Source organism: Euprymna scolopes, chromosome 31 (assembly GCF_053919585.1).
Source record: "Euprymna scolopes isolate OS-2025 chromosome 31, ASM5391958v1, whole genome shotgun sequence".
NCBI classification, from domain to species: domain Eukaryota; kingdom Metazoa; phylum Mollusca; class Cephalopoda; order Sepiida; family Sepiolidae; genus Euprymna; species Euprymna scolopes.
The window spans coordinates 68970222-68988547 of record NC_136512.1 but is presented as its reverse complement, the minus strand read 5'-3'; the positions used below and the strand labels follow the sequence as shown (position 1 = coordinate 68988547).

Sequence of the window (18326 nt, the reverse complement as noted above, 5' to 3'; positions counted from 1 at the left end):
GGGTGAATCTTCAATTTTCAGTGTAAACAGCACTCAAAATACAATTACTTAGGCCTCTTACTCAGTAATGTTTGATGGAACGCGAACATGCTAACCCCATAGATTAAATAAAGGGTTCCGTTTGAAATTCTGTGCAGATTTCTCAGTTCGACATAAAGATTCCAGCGTTCAACAAGATATACCTGAAGAAGGTCAGAGGTGAAAATAACACTTAAGATGAGAACAATAGTCCAAAGAATTCAAATAATACGAATAATCAATCCTTATCTCAAAAATTCACAAACGTAATAAACTAGCACGTGTGTGTGTGAATATTACAAAACATGTGACAACAGTTTGTAATATAAAAAAAGGATTCCCAATAAAAATAGCAATATCTTCTATATCTTTTATATTCAATTTTTAAATTTCTGTTTTAAAAAAAATGGCTATGGAAATCGGCTCTTATAGCGGCATAAAATCTTTAAAAAATTTGCCTCCATTAAAATATGTATAATCAGCCTTTTGGTCTGACCATTCCATTATAAATTGGTTGCACTTTATCATACAGCCCCCCCCCCCAAAAAAAGATTATTGTCAATTCTGAAAGAATTTTATATAATAGCAACTTCCTTTTTTCTTTAGATCAATAGTTCAGTTTAGTTCAGCTAAAGCATTTTCTGTTTCTCATTTAAAGAGTCACGAAAGCGAGAGTGATAGATTCTGTATAAAATGAGAGAGGAAAATTGTGGGGTTAAAATATATAAGAAACAAATGTTGATTAATTTAACTTAAGTATAATATATATATATATATATATATATATATATATATATATATATATATATAGTCATCCACATACAGTACTGTTTCGCTGTTTCACAGCTCATCAGTGCGGCTAGACAGGCAACTACCTCAAGCCAGGATTGAAACCCGACCGTCTGTACAGCAGTCAAGGCTCCTAACCATTACGCTATTGGCGGCTGCTGAACGAGTAGTGAATTTAATGATGTTTTCGCATATGTGTGTGTGTGTGTGTGTGTGTGTGTGTGTGTGTGTGTGTGTGAAATTGTATTTAAGGTGAAAATTGGAATATTGGAATGCTGGTTACTGTCATAAAAGAGCATCAGATCCCTAAATCCAGTTTGAGAAATTGGAAGTTAAAATTCCATCAAAATTACAACATTGATCAAACTTGTAAAAGATCAAGATCAATGACATATAAAATGTAGGACTTCATTAGCTACAATATAGGCCAAGTAGTGCGACTTTACAATAAGCAGAACTGAAGTTATCGCCAAAAGTGTAACTTTGACCTTTTTTATGACCTTGTCCTTTGGGGTAGATGTCCCAAAATTAAATTAGTTCCAAGTTAGACCATGATCGATATCTTGACCAAGTTTGGTGACGATTGATCAAGTGACGTGAAAACAAAACTGTAAACAAACAAACATAGTGACAAACGAACTCAACGGAAAACGTAACCTCCTTGCCGTTGGTAACAAGATGATTGTATCGTCAAGGTAAGATGGCGGACATCAACAGATTTGATTATTATTTAACAAAACACTTCATGGTTTTATTTCAATGTTACTTTTTATTCTATCTGAAGATTAAATTGTTTATATATGGCACTACTTTTAAGTCTATTGCAATTTCACGCCGTAATCAATAAACTAAGCTTGCTTTTGCATGTTGTGCTAAATCCTGAATCGCAAAATTTGGATCCGATATCCGTCTTTGTTAAAAGCAAAATCAGAAATTAAATGAAAAAAAAGAAATGTTTAATGGAGTTTGTTTGCATGGTTTCAAAAACAAGCTTTCCTTATAAAAAATTTCAGTTATGGTAACTTGATTATGTACAATGATATTTTTAATAAAACAAAGAGAAATAAGAGCACTCAGAGAGCACAGGTCTCCTCCACAAAGCCACCCTTAACAACTGATTTGATGAGTGAACGTTTAAATCGTTTGTTTTTATTTTCAAATTGTTCGCAGTGAGTCATTCATATTAGATGTAAGTGGGAAAACGAAATATTGTGTAACTCTTTAAGTTTAAGAATTGTTTAAGAATTGTACAAATGTCATATTCTAATTTTATTTCAAGTATTGTAATTGTATCATTGACATCATCTAATATTGTGCCATTGTCCTAATCTAGTATCATGCCATTTTAGTGATCCAGTATTATGTCATTGTAGTAATCAAGTATTATGCCATTGTGATAATCTAGTATTGTCCCTTGTGGTAATCTAGTATTGTCCCTTGTGGTAATCTAGTATTGTGCCATTATGGTAATCTAGTATTGTGCCATTGTGGTGATCTAGTATTGTGCCATTGTGATGATCTATTAATGTGCCATTGTGGTGATCTGGTATTATTACCATATGGTGTTATCATGCTTTTGTTGTGATCTGGTATTGTGCCATTGTTGTAATCTAGTATTATGCCATTGTGGTGATCTAATAATATTTCATTATCGTGATCTGGTATTGGGCCATTGTGGTGGCCTAGTATCATATACTTGTGGTGATCTGATTTTGTGCCATTGTGGTGATCTGATAATTTATCATTGTGGTAATCTGATTTTGTGCCATTCTGGTTATCTAGTAATTTTCCATTGTGTTTATCTGGTATTGTGCCATTGTGGTGATCTGGTATTGTGCTATTGTGGTGATATTGTATTGTTCCATTGTGGTGATCTTGAATAATACCATTTTAATCATCTTTTATTACACCGTTCCATTTATCTTATATAGTATCATTGCAGTCAGCTTTTCGCGCCAATATTGTTGTTTGCTAATGTAATTCTGTGCCTGAAATTTGTCGGTTGGCTGCATCTGCTTTCACTGTGCTAGCCTATACTGGATCGGCAGGCTATATATAGGTAGTGTCTTGTTGCAAGAGCTTTATTCCAGATCAATGTTGTCTGTGTCCTTTCCTCTCCCTCGACTGCTGGTCTCTTTTCTCCTCATTGCTCTTAGAGCATGTCTTCACACCTCTTCTCCAGTGGCTGCAGTCTTCAGCCACAAACTCTCAGCCTGTTGGGTCAATGCAACCTGCCTTTATATCTTACTTACAGACATCCTTATAACTTCTTGCCGGTTTGGAGCCGATTGTGAGCTGACCTTAAAGAATATTCTTACCCGCACTGGTAATGTGGAAATATAACAATTCAATCTTTTGCAATTACAATAATCTATTGGTGAGCAGTTGTTGCACTTCAGTTGTTGCACTTCAGTTGTTGCACTTCAGTTGTTGCACTTCAGTTGTGCAAAAATCTTTTTAATGATTTACAAAGGCAAATCCCACCATTCTTTTTACAATAACATTAGTATTAAAATATTCTAAATTAAAGTGAAGGGTTTTTTTTTTGTTTTTTTGTTGTTTACATGGGAGTCACCACTTATCAAGGCCCGAAGGCCACTCAGGGATAAGGGTTATTGCGTGTACGGTAATCAATGAGATAGTATTGTAGTAATCATTAGTATTGGAGATTTGATAGAGTGTCTTACTTAAAGGGGCGGTTTGTCAGGAATTTGTTTATGTTGGATTTGAAGACATCCAAGTTGTAGTCAGGTGGGAAACAGGCGAACAGAAGAAAGTTCTACAGTCATGCACTTCTAGGAAAGAAGCTCTGCTCATGGAATCTACGTTTGGATTTGGGCACAGATAAAGTGTGGGGAAAATTATTGACAGTAGTTTCAGCCAGACAGGTGTTTCTCATGAAAGATTGGCGAGGGGGGACGAGAGATTGGAGCTCAGACGAGCACTTGTCATGGAAATAACGATAAAACAAAGACAGGCTCGCAACGTCTCTTCTGTGGGAGAGAGGCTGCAGGGAAGAGAAAAGGGCATCCCCCACCAAACCACAAAGTCTATTTTGTACTCTGTTAAGGCAGGATAGGCTGTTTTTAGCAGCTCCTGCCCAGATGTGGCAGCAGTATTCCATCCTTGGACGTACTTGAATGATTGGTTTAATGGATACTATTGCTGCTTATGGAATCGAGTATGACAGATTGAAATTTTACTGTATCCTCTGATCTTACCAGATCAGACTAAGATGCACCAAACATTGATGTCATTGTTTTGTTCTTTCTTTTTTATGTTTCCCTTTGCAAAACTTAATCATGTTCTACAAAGTAAAAAAAAAAAAAAATGAAACAAAACAACAATTTTCCTCTACAAAAGAATCAAACCAAACACTATGAATAAATATTTGAAGATATAAGGAACTTGAATCATAAAATTCTTCGCCAAAATGACTGAACTTGACAATAATCCGAAAAGGGTTGATATGCCGTAAAACAAAATAATCAAAATGTTGCATCTGTTTCATAAAATTAAGTCCTCGTACTTTTTAAAAGCTGAAATGACAATCAAGATTCGATCGGACCCTGATTATGTCGTTTGTGAGAAAAAAATACGATGCTGAAAGACCTGAAAATTTAAAGGAATCCAGAAAATGATATCAATGACGATTCCTTCTTCTTCATTGAAAAGATGTATTGTTACATAGGTATACGAAGGAGAGATGGGGGAGGGGGTATTAAAATTTGCCTATCTAATCATTTAGTTCCAAAATCTTATTTATATTTGAATCAACTTTAAATCATACCTTTATTGTTTTTGTTTTTTTGTGATTAATCTGAAAATAATTTTCTGTACAGAATATCAAGCAAAGCCAATTATGCTTCTTTTATTTTTTTTAAGTTAGAATATCTTTTGTGAAAAATATTGTTCCTTACGATCTACGTAAATACGTGTGTCGTTATTTAATTGTCTCTTCATGGGGGCAAAGTTAGATGCAAAAAGGAAACGACTGGATTAGCACAAAAACTTCAAGCCGGGATCAAAGTGTAATATCTGTTCTGCAAATGCTGCACTTAAGGTAATTTGTCCCTGTCATTGGAGGGGAAACCCTCTATACTGAGACAATTATTATTTTTGGTCGCAACCAGAGTGCCACCTTTTTAGCTTACTTTTGGGGAAGCTGCCCCCCCCCCACATTAAAAACGACCTTGTGTCACATTTGCTTTCGTGGGGAAGCAAATAACTTGTCTAAATGTAGAAGAATTTCTCTTTCAGTGACCGATAATAGAAAAGATTGTGTGTAATAGCAGAAAAGATACTGCACTTTAAATTATTTATTTGTGAAATACTATAATGATACAATCTATATTTAAAACGCCAAGGAGCTTCACTTATGAATTAAGGGAACAAACAGTAAACAAATAAAAACAAATGATACAAGAGTGTGTTCCAAAAGTAATGCCTCCTATTTTTTTTATTTCTTCTGAATGGATGAGAGGAGATTGCAAATTGCATTGTCATGATGACTGAACTTATGCATTCATAGTCTGAAAGTTTCATCTCTCTGTTGCAGATATTGACGGTGTTAGACTCTGAGAAAGAAATCTCTGTCATGGTCGTGCATCCGAAGCAGAGATGCATCGCTGAATTCATGGCAAAAGTGAATGGGGAATGGTGGTGACTATGTAGCAAAGTAAATTCTGGAGCACAAACGGTCGCTCATTCTAATGGTACCATACCCGTCTTCGTAGCTCTTTAACTTTTTTAATTAAAAATTTAAAAAATAGGAGGCTTTGCTTTTGGAAGTAGCTACCCTTTTAAATAGTTTAAAAGATGAAAACGATAGATAAATAAATAACTTTGTATGTATTATAAAAGCGAAAAACTATTCAGAAATAAGTATATACAAATTTATTTTATTGTTCATTTTACTTTGTTCAAATTGTACTTCTTGTCCTGAAATAACACGAAGTTAATATTTTAATAGTGTTTTTTTTGTTTGTTTGTTTTTTTTCTTGTACCAAACATATTTGAACTGTTTTAGAAGTTTATTACACACAAAGAACTTTTTGGCACAAAAAAAATCATAAATAAACCTTAAACATTCGTTTTACACAAAGAGAAAGAATTTTAATGGCGTTCGAATCGATAATATTTTATTGCTAACAAATTGTAAAAAAAAAAAAAAAAAAAGAAGAAATGGTGTCGACAGGTGGACATGAATATTCAATTTTATATATGCTAAAAAGTTAAATTAAAATTTTGTATAAGGACACGCAAAACGTTTTATGTTCTACAGGCTTTTATTGTGTAAAAAAGAAAAATTCAAACTTTAGAGAAAATAATCAAGTACTTATTTTACATTCAATAGTTTCCTATCAAAACAGGTTTGTCATCCATCTTGAATTTTAGTCTGAACGAGTTTTTGCAAAATTTTATCTTCAAATCGCAATCACGCTTCCATCTTGAAAACGACAGGAAGACAAACATAAGTATCCCTTTTTTTATATATATATATCAAAGAATCACTAGATTTAAAGATGAAAAAATTTAACAGAAATTACCACCGTCATATGTCTACATGTAGCATGTGACCGTTCCCTTTGAAGTGTGTTGTTTATATGCTTAGGACCAACCACTGTGACGTCAGCAGAAAAATGAAACTCAATGGAATGGCCTTCTTTTTAAGAAGGCCACGATCTGAGACCAGCTTTCCAGACAAGCCAGTACACATTTTTGTGGAACCATAATGCGCATAGACTGCATTGGATATATTAAATTGCATAAAATGGGTTTGATATGTTATAAAACCAGGAAAAAAAAAAAACAACAAAAAAAAAACATTTGTTATGACTTTCAAAACATAAGATTCTTAGCAACCTAGCTTGGTAGCTCGTGTGACATTCAACCTGCTCAGTTTGAACTGGATTCCCCCAAAAGAAGAAGTTTCTAGGGAATATTAATTTCACAAACCGCCCTCAATTACATGTATATCCAAGGACGTTTGGTTTTGCAATTGTTGCAGATAGGTGTTGACATCCTGCGACATACAGCGCCTGGGTAAGTCCATTAATTCCTGAAATAGGCAATACCAGGTTACCCCATAGCAGTCTCACTTCAGTCTCTGTCAGTGATGTTATATCCTGACACATAGTTCTAATTCTAATCTTTAATTCTAATGGAATTTTCCACTTTTCAGCTTGCTCTAACTTTATGTGGAAAATCCCGTTTTTAACATTATTTTTACATTTTTACACACTCGCATCCAATTTTGCTGCATTATGATAAATCTGAGGTAAATTACTTTTAATAAACAGAGTAAACAAAAACGAAATGAAGTAGCGATCACTCTTGGCGGGTCGATCTTGCTTCTTCCAAAGGAGGAACCTCCTATGGATATTAAATTCACAAACAGTCTCCAGTCGCATTTATATCCCAGTTAGGAAAGATGGGGACATTAGGTTTTGCAATCATTGCAGGTAGGTTTTAACATCCTTCCACATATAGCACCTAGTGTTCTCAAACGGTCACCTATTTGGTACAGATGAGGCTCAAAGTCACTTAACTTTTGTGACCTAACAAGAACTAGTGTGTCAATGTGATTACATCCTTAGCAGATTTTTTTTTTTTTTTAATATTTGTGTTTTTCCTAAATTTTGCTTTCTTAAATTTAAAAAAAAAAAAATATTTCCCAGAAATAAAAATAAGAAATTTCTTAGAAACAAAAACAAAAATTTATTCCAGAAAAAAAATATGAAAAGCCAAAATTTCAAAAATAAAAAACAGAAATATAACAAAAACGCAATTTTCAAATAAATAAAATAATATAATAAAAGACTGTTGCAATTTTTTTTTTACATAATGAAAGAGTATTATTAAAGATAATTGGTAGATTCTATTTATAGACACTGGCGATAGGAACTGACCAATCAAATGGAGCCATGCTCTGTTAGCAACCAATCAGAAACCAGAATCACTCAATAAAACATACTGGATATTTTAGAATTCTCACATAATTTTTTATGTCCATATGAGAAAGAATCTTGGCCTTCGTTTGCAAACTTTTACAGTTCAGGACTTATACAGATTAGCTACCCATCTGAAACTCTTTTTTCTTTTCTTTTTTTTCATCTCAGGATTTATACGGATTAGCTACCCATCAGAAACTATTCTAAAATTAAATATGGCTTTCAATTAAAAATGACAAAGAAAATTTTTTTTAATTGAATATCTTTTAATTATAGTAACTTAACTATGTGCAAAATGTCTAATGGCCGCTTAAAATAAAGAGGAAAATATGAGTAAAAATAAAATAGTATCGTGAGTCGGGTGAGAGATAAAGCAGGGGAGTATAGAGCAGACGATTCTTTTGGGATTTTTAACAGCAAAAAATAATATGAACCGATCCTCATCATTCCAATGTAAAAAAAAAATCCATTTTTCTTGTAAAAAATAATGATGCAGAACGTGAATCTGTATATCAATACTGTAGTGCCTTTAACGTACTTATGCGTGTCACGTTGCTGTTTTGTTGTTGTTTTTGTTTTACGGCATATCAACGCTTTTCAGGTTATTTAATGCCGAATCTAGTTATTTTGAGGAACGATTTTTAATGGAGTATATTTGTTTTTTAAGTCGGATTCTATTTAACCCATAGTTGGGATCCTAACAGGTACTACCACTCTGGGTCAGAGTGGACCTGGGAGCAATGGAAATTAAAAGGTGGCTCCACACTCCCCAAGGCCTGCAAGGTGGGGCCTCAACATCGGATATAGTTTTAGGTCATATCCAGGACCGTTGTGTATGTGTGTCACGGTTTCGAGATTATATTGTCGCCTTCTGTCCTTCTTTTTAATAAATAGGATCTCCCGATCGAATAATTTATGTGTGTCACGGTTTCGAGATTATGAATTATTCGATCGGGAGATCCTATTTATTAAAAAGAAGGACAGAAGGCGACAACCTACCACGAACATTAAATTAGTATATAAATATGCTAACTTAATATTCGCAGCATGTTAGTACTCTCCACCTTCCCTTCCAATAAATAGGATTTCCCAAACACCAAACACGCAATGTAAAGAAAAAAAAAAAAAATTAAATAAAAATAAATGATAACTGATGTCACTTTTGGAGCATACATGAAACTAAAATATATAATACCTTCTTGGTCTTTTGGCTAGGATCCAAGTGTAGTTTTTGTTCTGTCTAAAGATGGTATCATGATATCGTGGGGTTTCCATTCACGTAGGGCGTTCATGCAATGGAAATATGTCACAGACTCCTATAAGGATATTGGAGATAAACCGTAATAACCAGATATGTTCTGACATTACATTAATCAGATTACTTGGATAAATAATTTTACAGTTTTAACAAAAGGGCTACAATAATATCTCTCTTGGCCTTTTGGTCAAGATCAAGGTGTAGTATCTGTTCTTCAGATGCTGCACTTCATTTTCTTGTTCTCTTTCGGTGGAGGAGAGGTTCTTCACGACTGAGACAATTTTTATTTTTGTACCTTTTCTACACGTTAAAAAACGACCCTGGTGTCTAACTCTGTCCCGTGGGGAGGCATAGTAAATAGGTACAATAATATCGCTGGGTCTCCATTCACACTGAACGTCAACAGAATGCCCAGCAGCAATATTAATATTAAAGATGCTGCTGTGGAATTTCCACAGGACCCGCTAGTGTATATAAATGCTGATACGTGGATTTATTTTGCACTCAGCCACCTATAACCCGTTGGATCAGTATTTTATTTACTTTCTTTCCAGGTAAGGCACAAGGCCAGGCATGGTTTTTAAAAACCAGCGCACTAGAATTAGCATGCTCTGACCTTTTTTAAAAAAAAAAAAAAAAAGCGTGAGCAGTCCCGATTAGCAAGGAGAAGGTAAAGTCTGGAAGCATGGATCTTCTGAGACTGGATAGAATTATACCTCAGCCAGTAGAAACCATAATAGACCTCCCTCTATTGGACTCATTGCTGAAGAATGTATCCTCAATCAGTGTTCCCTTACTCTCTTCCCCTCCACCCACTCTCTCTCCCTTATCATCCCATACACTATTTATCTCTCTCTCTCTCTCTCTCTCTCTCTCTCTCTCTCTCTCTCTCTCTCTCTCTCTCTCTCTTATATATATATATATATAAACTGTATGTTGTTTGAGGAGGGGAGGGGAACCTCCAGCAAAGTTCTTGATTATAAAGAAGAATTCAATATTAAGGCATGATATTTACTTAAAAAATTTTACAGAAAGTCAGGAAAACATTAGTACCGTCGGTTTTAAATCATGGCCAGTGCTCGACTGAACTCCAATCTATGATTTCCCTTTCTCACAAAAAGTGGTGACTCTTAAGAAAAAAAAAGGCAATACAAGAGGACCACTACACACACACACACACACACACACACACATATATATATATATATATATATATATATATATATATAGTCTTGGAAGTTTTTTAACCTTTAAAACTATATCAAAGAATTTATTTAATTTTTATATATTTTTTTTTTATCATTCATTGGAAAACTATTTAGTTAGTAAGTGATTTAATCACCGGCAATCACGGCATCAACTTGTTCTCTCGAATTCACAATAGTCCTAATGTCAATTTAAGGGATCATCAGTTGTTTACCATGAAGCACTGTTTCTGGGGTTTAAAAGCAAAACAGCATATTAAATCGTGGCTCCCCAGCAGTGTTGATCGAACACCACCTCCCTTAACCGCAAGAACAAAAAATGGTCCAGATATTGGATCTAGTTACCGACTCATGATTAATTTGGTAAACCTATTCATGTTATAAAAAGATGTCTTCCTTACTTGTGTTTCTAAATTCAAAATGAATATATTTTTTAATTTACCAATGTTATATTTATAAGATTAGGATTGATCCATTTGACTACTTTTCACCCTCTACTATTATTATTACTTTATGCATTTTCATTCTTGTTTATCTATTAAAGATATATAAAAGTTAAAAATATTTTTATAAATACACACTTTTTTTTTAATATAAATAAATTTTATACATTACTAGTATAGTTTTGGATTTAATCATATATTCTGGTTAATTTTATACGATTCAAAAGCATCAGGATAACGAACAAATGCTTTATTTAACTGTTAAATATTATTGTTTAATCATCCTTATTCCATAGCCCTTGATCCCCTGGAGGGGCATAGGCCATCCACAACTTTTTTATAGACGTTTTTGTAGCGAGGAGTTCTTTTTACAGAGTGAGGGTGCTGGCCCCATTCCTAATCTTCCCAGAAGGTACATACAGCGCCTCGCCTTCCCAAATGGTCACCCATCTGGTACTGGCCAGGCTCAATGTTGCTTAACTTCGGTAATCTGGCAAGAACTGGTGTGTCAACAGGATTGTGCCGTACTAATCATTCTTATTACTAAGCTATAGATTGGTGGTATAAAATCTGTTAATTTTAAGGTAACGCAAGCTATTCTCAGAAACTCTGGCATAATGGTTTCATAAAACGTAAATACAAGGCAGGTACTATCTTTGTGCGGCATAAGAACTATTTGAAAGAGGAAAGTTTCTTTTATCAAATACTAGCAGTTCAGCCCGACTTTGCTCGGGCCCTATGTACTGTTCATAACTTTATGTGCATATGTATATATATTAAAAAGTGTGCATCTGTATGGTAATGCATTTCTATATAATAGGCTTCCTTAACTACCATAGAAAAAAGTTGGTAGAGACCGCAGAGGTAAAAAAAATTTTTTTTTTACTTTGACCCTAATTTTGACCCCTTAACATTTATTGTCTTGGGCTCACATCAAATTAAAATGTCTGACCCATATCCAAGTAACCTACATCTAAAATTTCAAGTGTTTAGACCCAAAACTGGCAGAGAAAAAAAGATTCTTTTATAGCAGTTGCACCCGGCTTTGCTCGGGCCCTATGTACTGTTCATAACTTTATGTGCATATGTTTATATTAAAAAGTGTAAATATGTATGGTAATGCCTTTCTATATAATAGGCTTCCTTAACTACCATAGAGAAAAGTTGGTAAAGACTGCAGACGTCAAATTTTTTTTTGTTTTTAACTTTGACCCCAATTTTGATCCCGTAACATTTATTGTTTTTGGCTCAAATTTAATTAAAATGTTTGACCCATGTCCACGTAATCTACACCTAAAATGTCAAGTGTTTAGACCCAAAATTGGTGGAGGAGTTTGGTAGAGTCTGCAAAGGTCAACTCTTTCAACTTTGACCTCTTGCCTGCCAAAGTTTTGTACAAAAACGGATTAAAAAGCTTGCTGCATGTCTGAATACCCTTTATGTAAAATTTCAAATGTTTAGACCCAAAATTGGCTTAATAGTTTGCCAGAGACCGCAGAGGTAAAATCTTTAGAACTTGTAAGAGTATCTTGTGTAGGAGACGGTGAGACTCGTCGTGGGCGACGAAGCGTTTCACTGAAGAACCACAGCAACACACAGCAAACCAACAAACAATCACAGCCACGGCGCGAAGGCAACTTACAAAGCTCAGCTGACTGCACGAATAGACACGGAACCCAACGGTCACTGTACTGATCGCCACGAACGTCAGAACCCGACTGACTCGCACCTCCAATGGACCGATTTTTATTACTCAAGATGGCCTAGCTAATTTGCATCCCCGCGAGATCTCGCGCGATCCTGCGAGATTCCGTCTCTAATAAAAGCAGGCAGGCGCCATCTTGAAACTCTTTCTTCCGCTGCCCCGACCACAGGATCAGCCACCACCCCACACGCCAGGCACACACGGACCCTCTTGCGCCGAGGGCTACGGTTAGTCTCACACTCCCCCCTGGTCTCCAGATCACATACGTGACACGGCGGACGTGGCCGTTTGATTCGAGCACTCCTGCGGAGGGGTATTGCCGGGACTTCCTCATCGGAGCTCTCAGAAGTGGCATCGGAAGCATCAGCATTAGAGCTCGCAGTTGAGTCATCAGGTCCATGGGGCACAGGTTGGATCCATCGCTCATCGTCGGATGACTCGCTCCTTCCACTGCTCGCAGTTGAGTCACCAGGTTCGTGGGGCACGGGTTGGATCCATCGCTCATCGTCGGATGACTCGCTACTTCCACTGCTTGCCGATTGGTCAGCGCTTAGAGCGGGCCGGACATCCCTTACGTGGCGCGGAGTACCATCGACTAGTATGGCCTGTTCACTGATGACGCCGGTGACCCGCCCCCTCCAAAAGCTGCTGGTGCACCGGCCGCCGGGTGGCTTCACCCAGACGGTGTCTCCCACTTGGTACGTCCCCTGGGGTTCTCGTTGGTCGGGTAGACACACTTCAACGTCCTTGACGCGCACGTGGTAGTGATGAATCGCATCAGCAGGCGCACTGCCGCCAGTCACGGTGTCCTTAGGCGTTGTGTTGTATCTGTAAACCGCCTCCGCGATCGTACACTTCTTCCTGGCCGCGATCCTCTTCACGGTTCGGTGGCATCGCTCCGCTATGCCATTGCCGCTCGGCACATACGCGCATCGGTGTCGAAGGCGGATCCCCCAGTTGTCCATAAAATGCCTAAATTCCCTGCTGCAGAACGCCGTGTCGTTATCTGTGAGGATCTCCTCAGGCGGCCCCCTTTCGTAGAATATGGATTCCAATTCGTGGATGACACTGGTGGAATCCTGCCTTGCCAATTGGCGCCAAATCGCGAACCTCGTTGGCCCGCGGTCTATCAGCGTGAGGAAGTGTTGGCTGCCGTAGTGGGTTATATCCATACCCAACCGACTCCAAGTCGCGTCCATTCCCAGCTGTCCTTTCCGCCATCTGGCTGGGGCGGGGTCGATGGACTGGCACGTTTGGCACTCCCTGACCACTGCTCTTACTGCGCTTTTTGGTATTGATGGTCTAGCCAACTTCACAAAGTAGTAGGTCCGTTGCACTCCGGGGTGCCCACTGTCGTGATGTATCTTCCTGATTTCGTCCTCCTCGACGGAGGCAGCACACAGAGGCAATGGCTTAGCTTCTTTCTTCATAGCCTCATACCATCTCCGTGGTACCCGAGTGAGCTTGTCGGCGAGGTTGTAGTCCGAGGCAACGAGCACTACGTCTACGGACAGGTTGTACTCCGTCACCAGTTTTTTCACAGTCTCGAGCCTCCGTCTTATCAGCATTTCGCTGGCTGCCTTGGTGCGTGCCCTGGCCTTGCTCGTGAGTGTGTCCGACACCCAGTGGTGCACGCAAAGTGAGTCGGTGTGCACACGCAGTTTCTTCACTTCCCATTGAAGTGCCAGGTTAATGCCCTTTATTACAGCGTCGAGTTCTGCCAGGTTGATATGGGCAGCATCATTCGCCGGTCGCAGCCAGCAGGCATCCTCAACTACGGCCCCATCTTTCTCCAAAACTACACCGATCGCTAGAGAACTTGCGTCCACCCACACGCTCAGTTTGTCTCCCTGCACGCACCAGTCCCCTGTGGCGGGGTCATTCTTTTTCACACTAGCGACGGTCTCCTTTAACATTCGAACCAATAGTTCGTCGGTTATCTCATCGTCCCAGCCTTTGCTGACCGCATTTGCCCTCCTTTTTATGACGCCTGTCGCTGCACGAACCCATCCGCATACTGGAAGGTGCCCCACAAGTTTCCCGCACAGGGAGAACACGGCACGTCTTGTGTAAACGTCGGGTACGTCGGGAACTGCGGTTCCACGCCTCCACCTCAGGATCCCTCGCTCCTCTTGAACGCTCAAGCCCAATACGCGGGCACCATCCTCAAGCCGCTCAGAGTCCTTGCAGTTTAGACCAAACTCGGCAAGTTTGGATCTTACGCGCGAAGAGGACACGATATCTTCGTTCACGTATATATCGTCAATATACGCCGATGTTCCCTTTCTGATCCATTCTTCTTGTGACAACACGGCATTGACGATAGCCTTAATTATCTGGAGTGCTACGTTTAGCCCAAATCCGAGTCGCGTAAGACAGTATCTCTTCCCGGAAAACATCACTGTCTGGAAAGGCCACATCGCCTCGCCGATCCGGACCTGCAAATATGCTTTTCTCAAGTCCAGTAGGGACACATTGGACCCTTGCCGGCGCCACTCTCGAAGCTTGCTGGCACAGACGTCGGCGTCCGCTGTGAACGCATCAACGTGCGCATTCAACTCACGGTAGTCCATTACCGGCCTCACCTTTAACTTGTTAGGTTGGGCAACTGCCATCAGCGGTATCAGGCCCTTGGGGGGTCCAAGTTTGTCGTAGGGGTATGGAATCAGCCAACCGTTCTTAATCCATTCACGGAGCTCGCTTTCGTATGCAGGCCTTATCTGGTCGGGCATACGGTACTCTGCCACTTTGTTTTGTAGTTTGGCCGGTTCCTTGTCTTCTGACCACCTCCAAGTGGCGGTCCACGCCTTCTGTTGGTCATCGAATTCCGCACTGAAGTCCGGCTGGTCGACTCTTAGTGCTGCGCACACCGGGGGCCTATCCTGAAACTCTACAACGCCAGCGCGCGTTATGCGCACGCCGCCCAGGGCTTTGATGGCATCGTAGCCTAGCAACAGGTCGAAACTCAGCGGTTTTTCGCGTGTCACCAGCGCTTCGACGTTGGCTGAGTTCCCAGTTCTTGTGCGAATGTGTACCACACCCACGCCGCAACACATTCGTATTTTTCCAGTGATGGTAGTTATCCTGACGTTCTTCTTTTTCCACGCCCGATAGAAGTCCGCACACACTATGGTGCGGGAGCAACCGGAATCAAGGAGGGCTGAACATAACGTGTCATTAACTCGGACCTGAATGACAGGGAGCGCCTTGTTTATTTTCTGTTCGGGGAAGAGGTCGGCACTGGCACCTTGTCCCCGTCCCCGTTTCCCGCACAGTCTCGGGCCATGTGCCCAGTCTTGTTACAGCGGTAGCAGCGAACAGCCGTCGATCGCCTTCTACAATTTCTTGCCATGTGGCCCCGCCCGTTGCATCTGTAGCAGATGACATCACCTTGCGGGCTGGGTCCCTGAGACGGTCCTTCGCCACTTGGTGGGGCCTGTGCGACAGCGACTACCGTTTCCTGCACCGTCGAGTCGTCCTTCATTATTGTCCTGGCTCTGTCCACTAGGTCACTCAGCGGTAGTGAGGACATGGTAGAGGTTGCTCGCAGGAGCTGCTTTGCTCCAGCGGGGAGTCCTGACAGGAATTTGTAGGCTAGGGCCCTCTCGGGAAGACCGCCGAACAACACCGTCAGCTTCTTAAGTTCGGCGAGATACACGTCCACAGTTTCGCCCAAGCGTATAGACCTCGTCTCAAACTGCTCCCATGCAGTGGCGGGGTCAGTGGCGAAAGCCCTGTACAACGCCGCCTTGATACTCGAGTAGTCACACTTCTCCTCAGCGCTGAGTTGCTGATATACAGCGAAGGCCCCGCCGGTCAGCCGCAGAGGAATCACGCGCTCGACATTTTTCACGCCGGACAACTGACAATGTAACTCGACCTTCTCAACCCAGCTGAGTACCGGGTCGGATCCGTCGAATTCCGGTATCAATTTTAGATCGAACCTATCCGCCATTGAAGAAAAGAAAACCAAGTTCGGAGTGGGGAGGCCGAAATAGCTTGTAAGAGTATCTTGTGTAGGAGACGGTGAGACTCGTCGTGGGCGACGAAGCGTTTCACTGAAGAACCACAGCAACACACAGCAAACCAACAAACAATCACAGCCACGGCGCGAAGGCAACTTACAAAGCTCAGCTGACTGCACGAATAGACACGGAACCCAACGGTCACTGTACTGATCGCCACGAACGTCAGAACCCGACTGACTCGCACCTCCAATGGACCGATTTTTATTACTCAAGATGGCCTAGCTAATTTGCATCCCCGCGAGATCTCGCGCGATCCTGCGAGATTCCGTCTCTAATAAAAGCAGGCAGGCGCCATCTTGAAACTCTTTCTTCCGCTGCCCCGACCACAGGATCAGCCACCACCCCACACGCCAGGCACACACGGACCCTCTTGCGCCGAGGGCTACGGTTAGTCTCACAGAACTTTGACCCGTTGGAAGCCAAATTTTCAGCAAAAAAACGATTAAAAAGCTTGCCCTGTGTCTGAATGCACGGTATGTAAAATTTCAAATGTTTAGACCAAAAATTGGCTGAGTAATTTTATAGAGACCACAGAGGTCAATTTTTTAAAAACTTTGGCCCCTAATTATGACCCATTAACATTTATTGTTTTGGGCTCAAATCTAATTATAAAGTAAGATCCATGTCCAAGTAACCTACGTCTAAAATTTCAAGTGTTTAGACCCAAAATTGGCGGAGGAGTTTAGTAGACTTTTCAAGAGTCAAATCTTTGAACTTTAACCTCTTAACAGCCAAATTTCCATCCGAAAACTGATTGAAAAGATTTTCTCAAATCTCAATATCCCTTATGTTAAATGTTGAGTCTGTAGACTGAAAATTGACAGAGTTATTTGGTAGGGAAGTCTACACAGACAGACAGACACACAGACATTTTCACTTTTATAGATACTAGCATGGATGCCCGGCGTTGCCCGGGTGTTTGGAGGTGTGTGTTAAACAAAAAAAAAGAAAAAAGTGGTAGTAGGAAGGCAGGCTGGAACCCGTACCACGAAGAAGCAAAAAAACGAGGAAAAAAACGTGATGTCTGTGCTGTTATGACCACCGTCAGACCGGAAGTGACATAAGTTTAAATTAAGGCTAGACAATCGAAAAGAGGGAATGACTTTCGAAATATCGGCGAAAAAAGCTACCCCCCCCCTGTAGAAACCGATGGTATGAATTACCGATCATTGGAGGGTACTGAAACTTTATCAATAATTCCTACTTCTTACAAAAAACGTTGTATATAATATTTTTTACATATAAAAGCTATATTGTTTGCCGCTTTATCAAAGGGAACTATTATAAACTTCTCTTAAAGCATTTTAAGTTCCTTAAGTATTTCTGAATTTTTAAGGAAAGAATTAGTTTTTCGGGGGGGGGGGGTTAGGGGGTTTAAATTTTTTTTATACGTTCAACCTTTTTATTTACGAATTCGAGTATATTATTCTTCCATGCATCAAACGTAAACTGTAATAATTTATATTTATTTTCCATAGACATAAAACTTTCTAGTGCTTTGCTTACTTCTTTAACGCACTTAGTATAATTAAGGCGTTTAGGTTCTCTATAATTTGGACCTTTAGTAAAGAGTTTTCTTAATTTAGAATTCTTTTACTATCTTTAGATTTACCTGTAACTACATGTTTTATCTCATTATTACAGAAAGGAGAGGAATTATATGCACATTCTGGAATATTTATAATATCATTTATATTAATATGTGCTACCGTTTTTTTTATAATTGAACACCTTGTTACGTATGGTTGGCCCTAGTTTATATGTAATTATTAGTTGTTGGTATTGTGTCTGTAGCTCATTTGGTAGTAATTGTATGGTTTTTGAATTATTTAATATTTCAGGTAAATTTATATCATCAAATCCTTTATTTTCCTACAAGACTACACAGATATTTCTGTTTATTTTTTTATACTTTCCACAGATGGCT

General features: G+C 39.4%; 1 protein-coding gene and 1 pseudogene across 1 annotated transcript in view; both read left to right on the top strand.

Moving 5' to 3' along the window:
- LOC145255806 (uncharacterized) overlaps positions 1-18326 on the top strand; it is a 654582-nt gene that overhangs the window by 482391 nt on the left and 153865 nt on the right. The gene's annotated exons all lie outside the window — the stretch shown is intronic.
- Positions 9185-9339, top strand: LOC145255925 (U2 spliceosomal RNA; annotated as a pseudogene).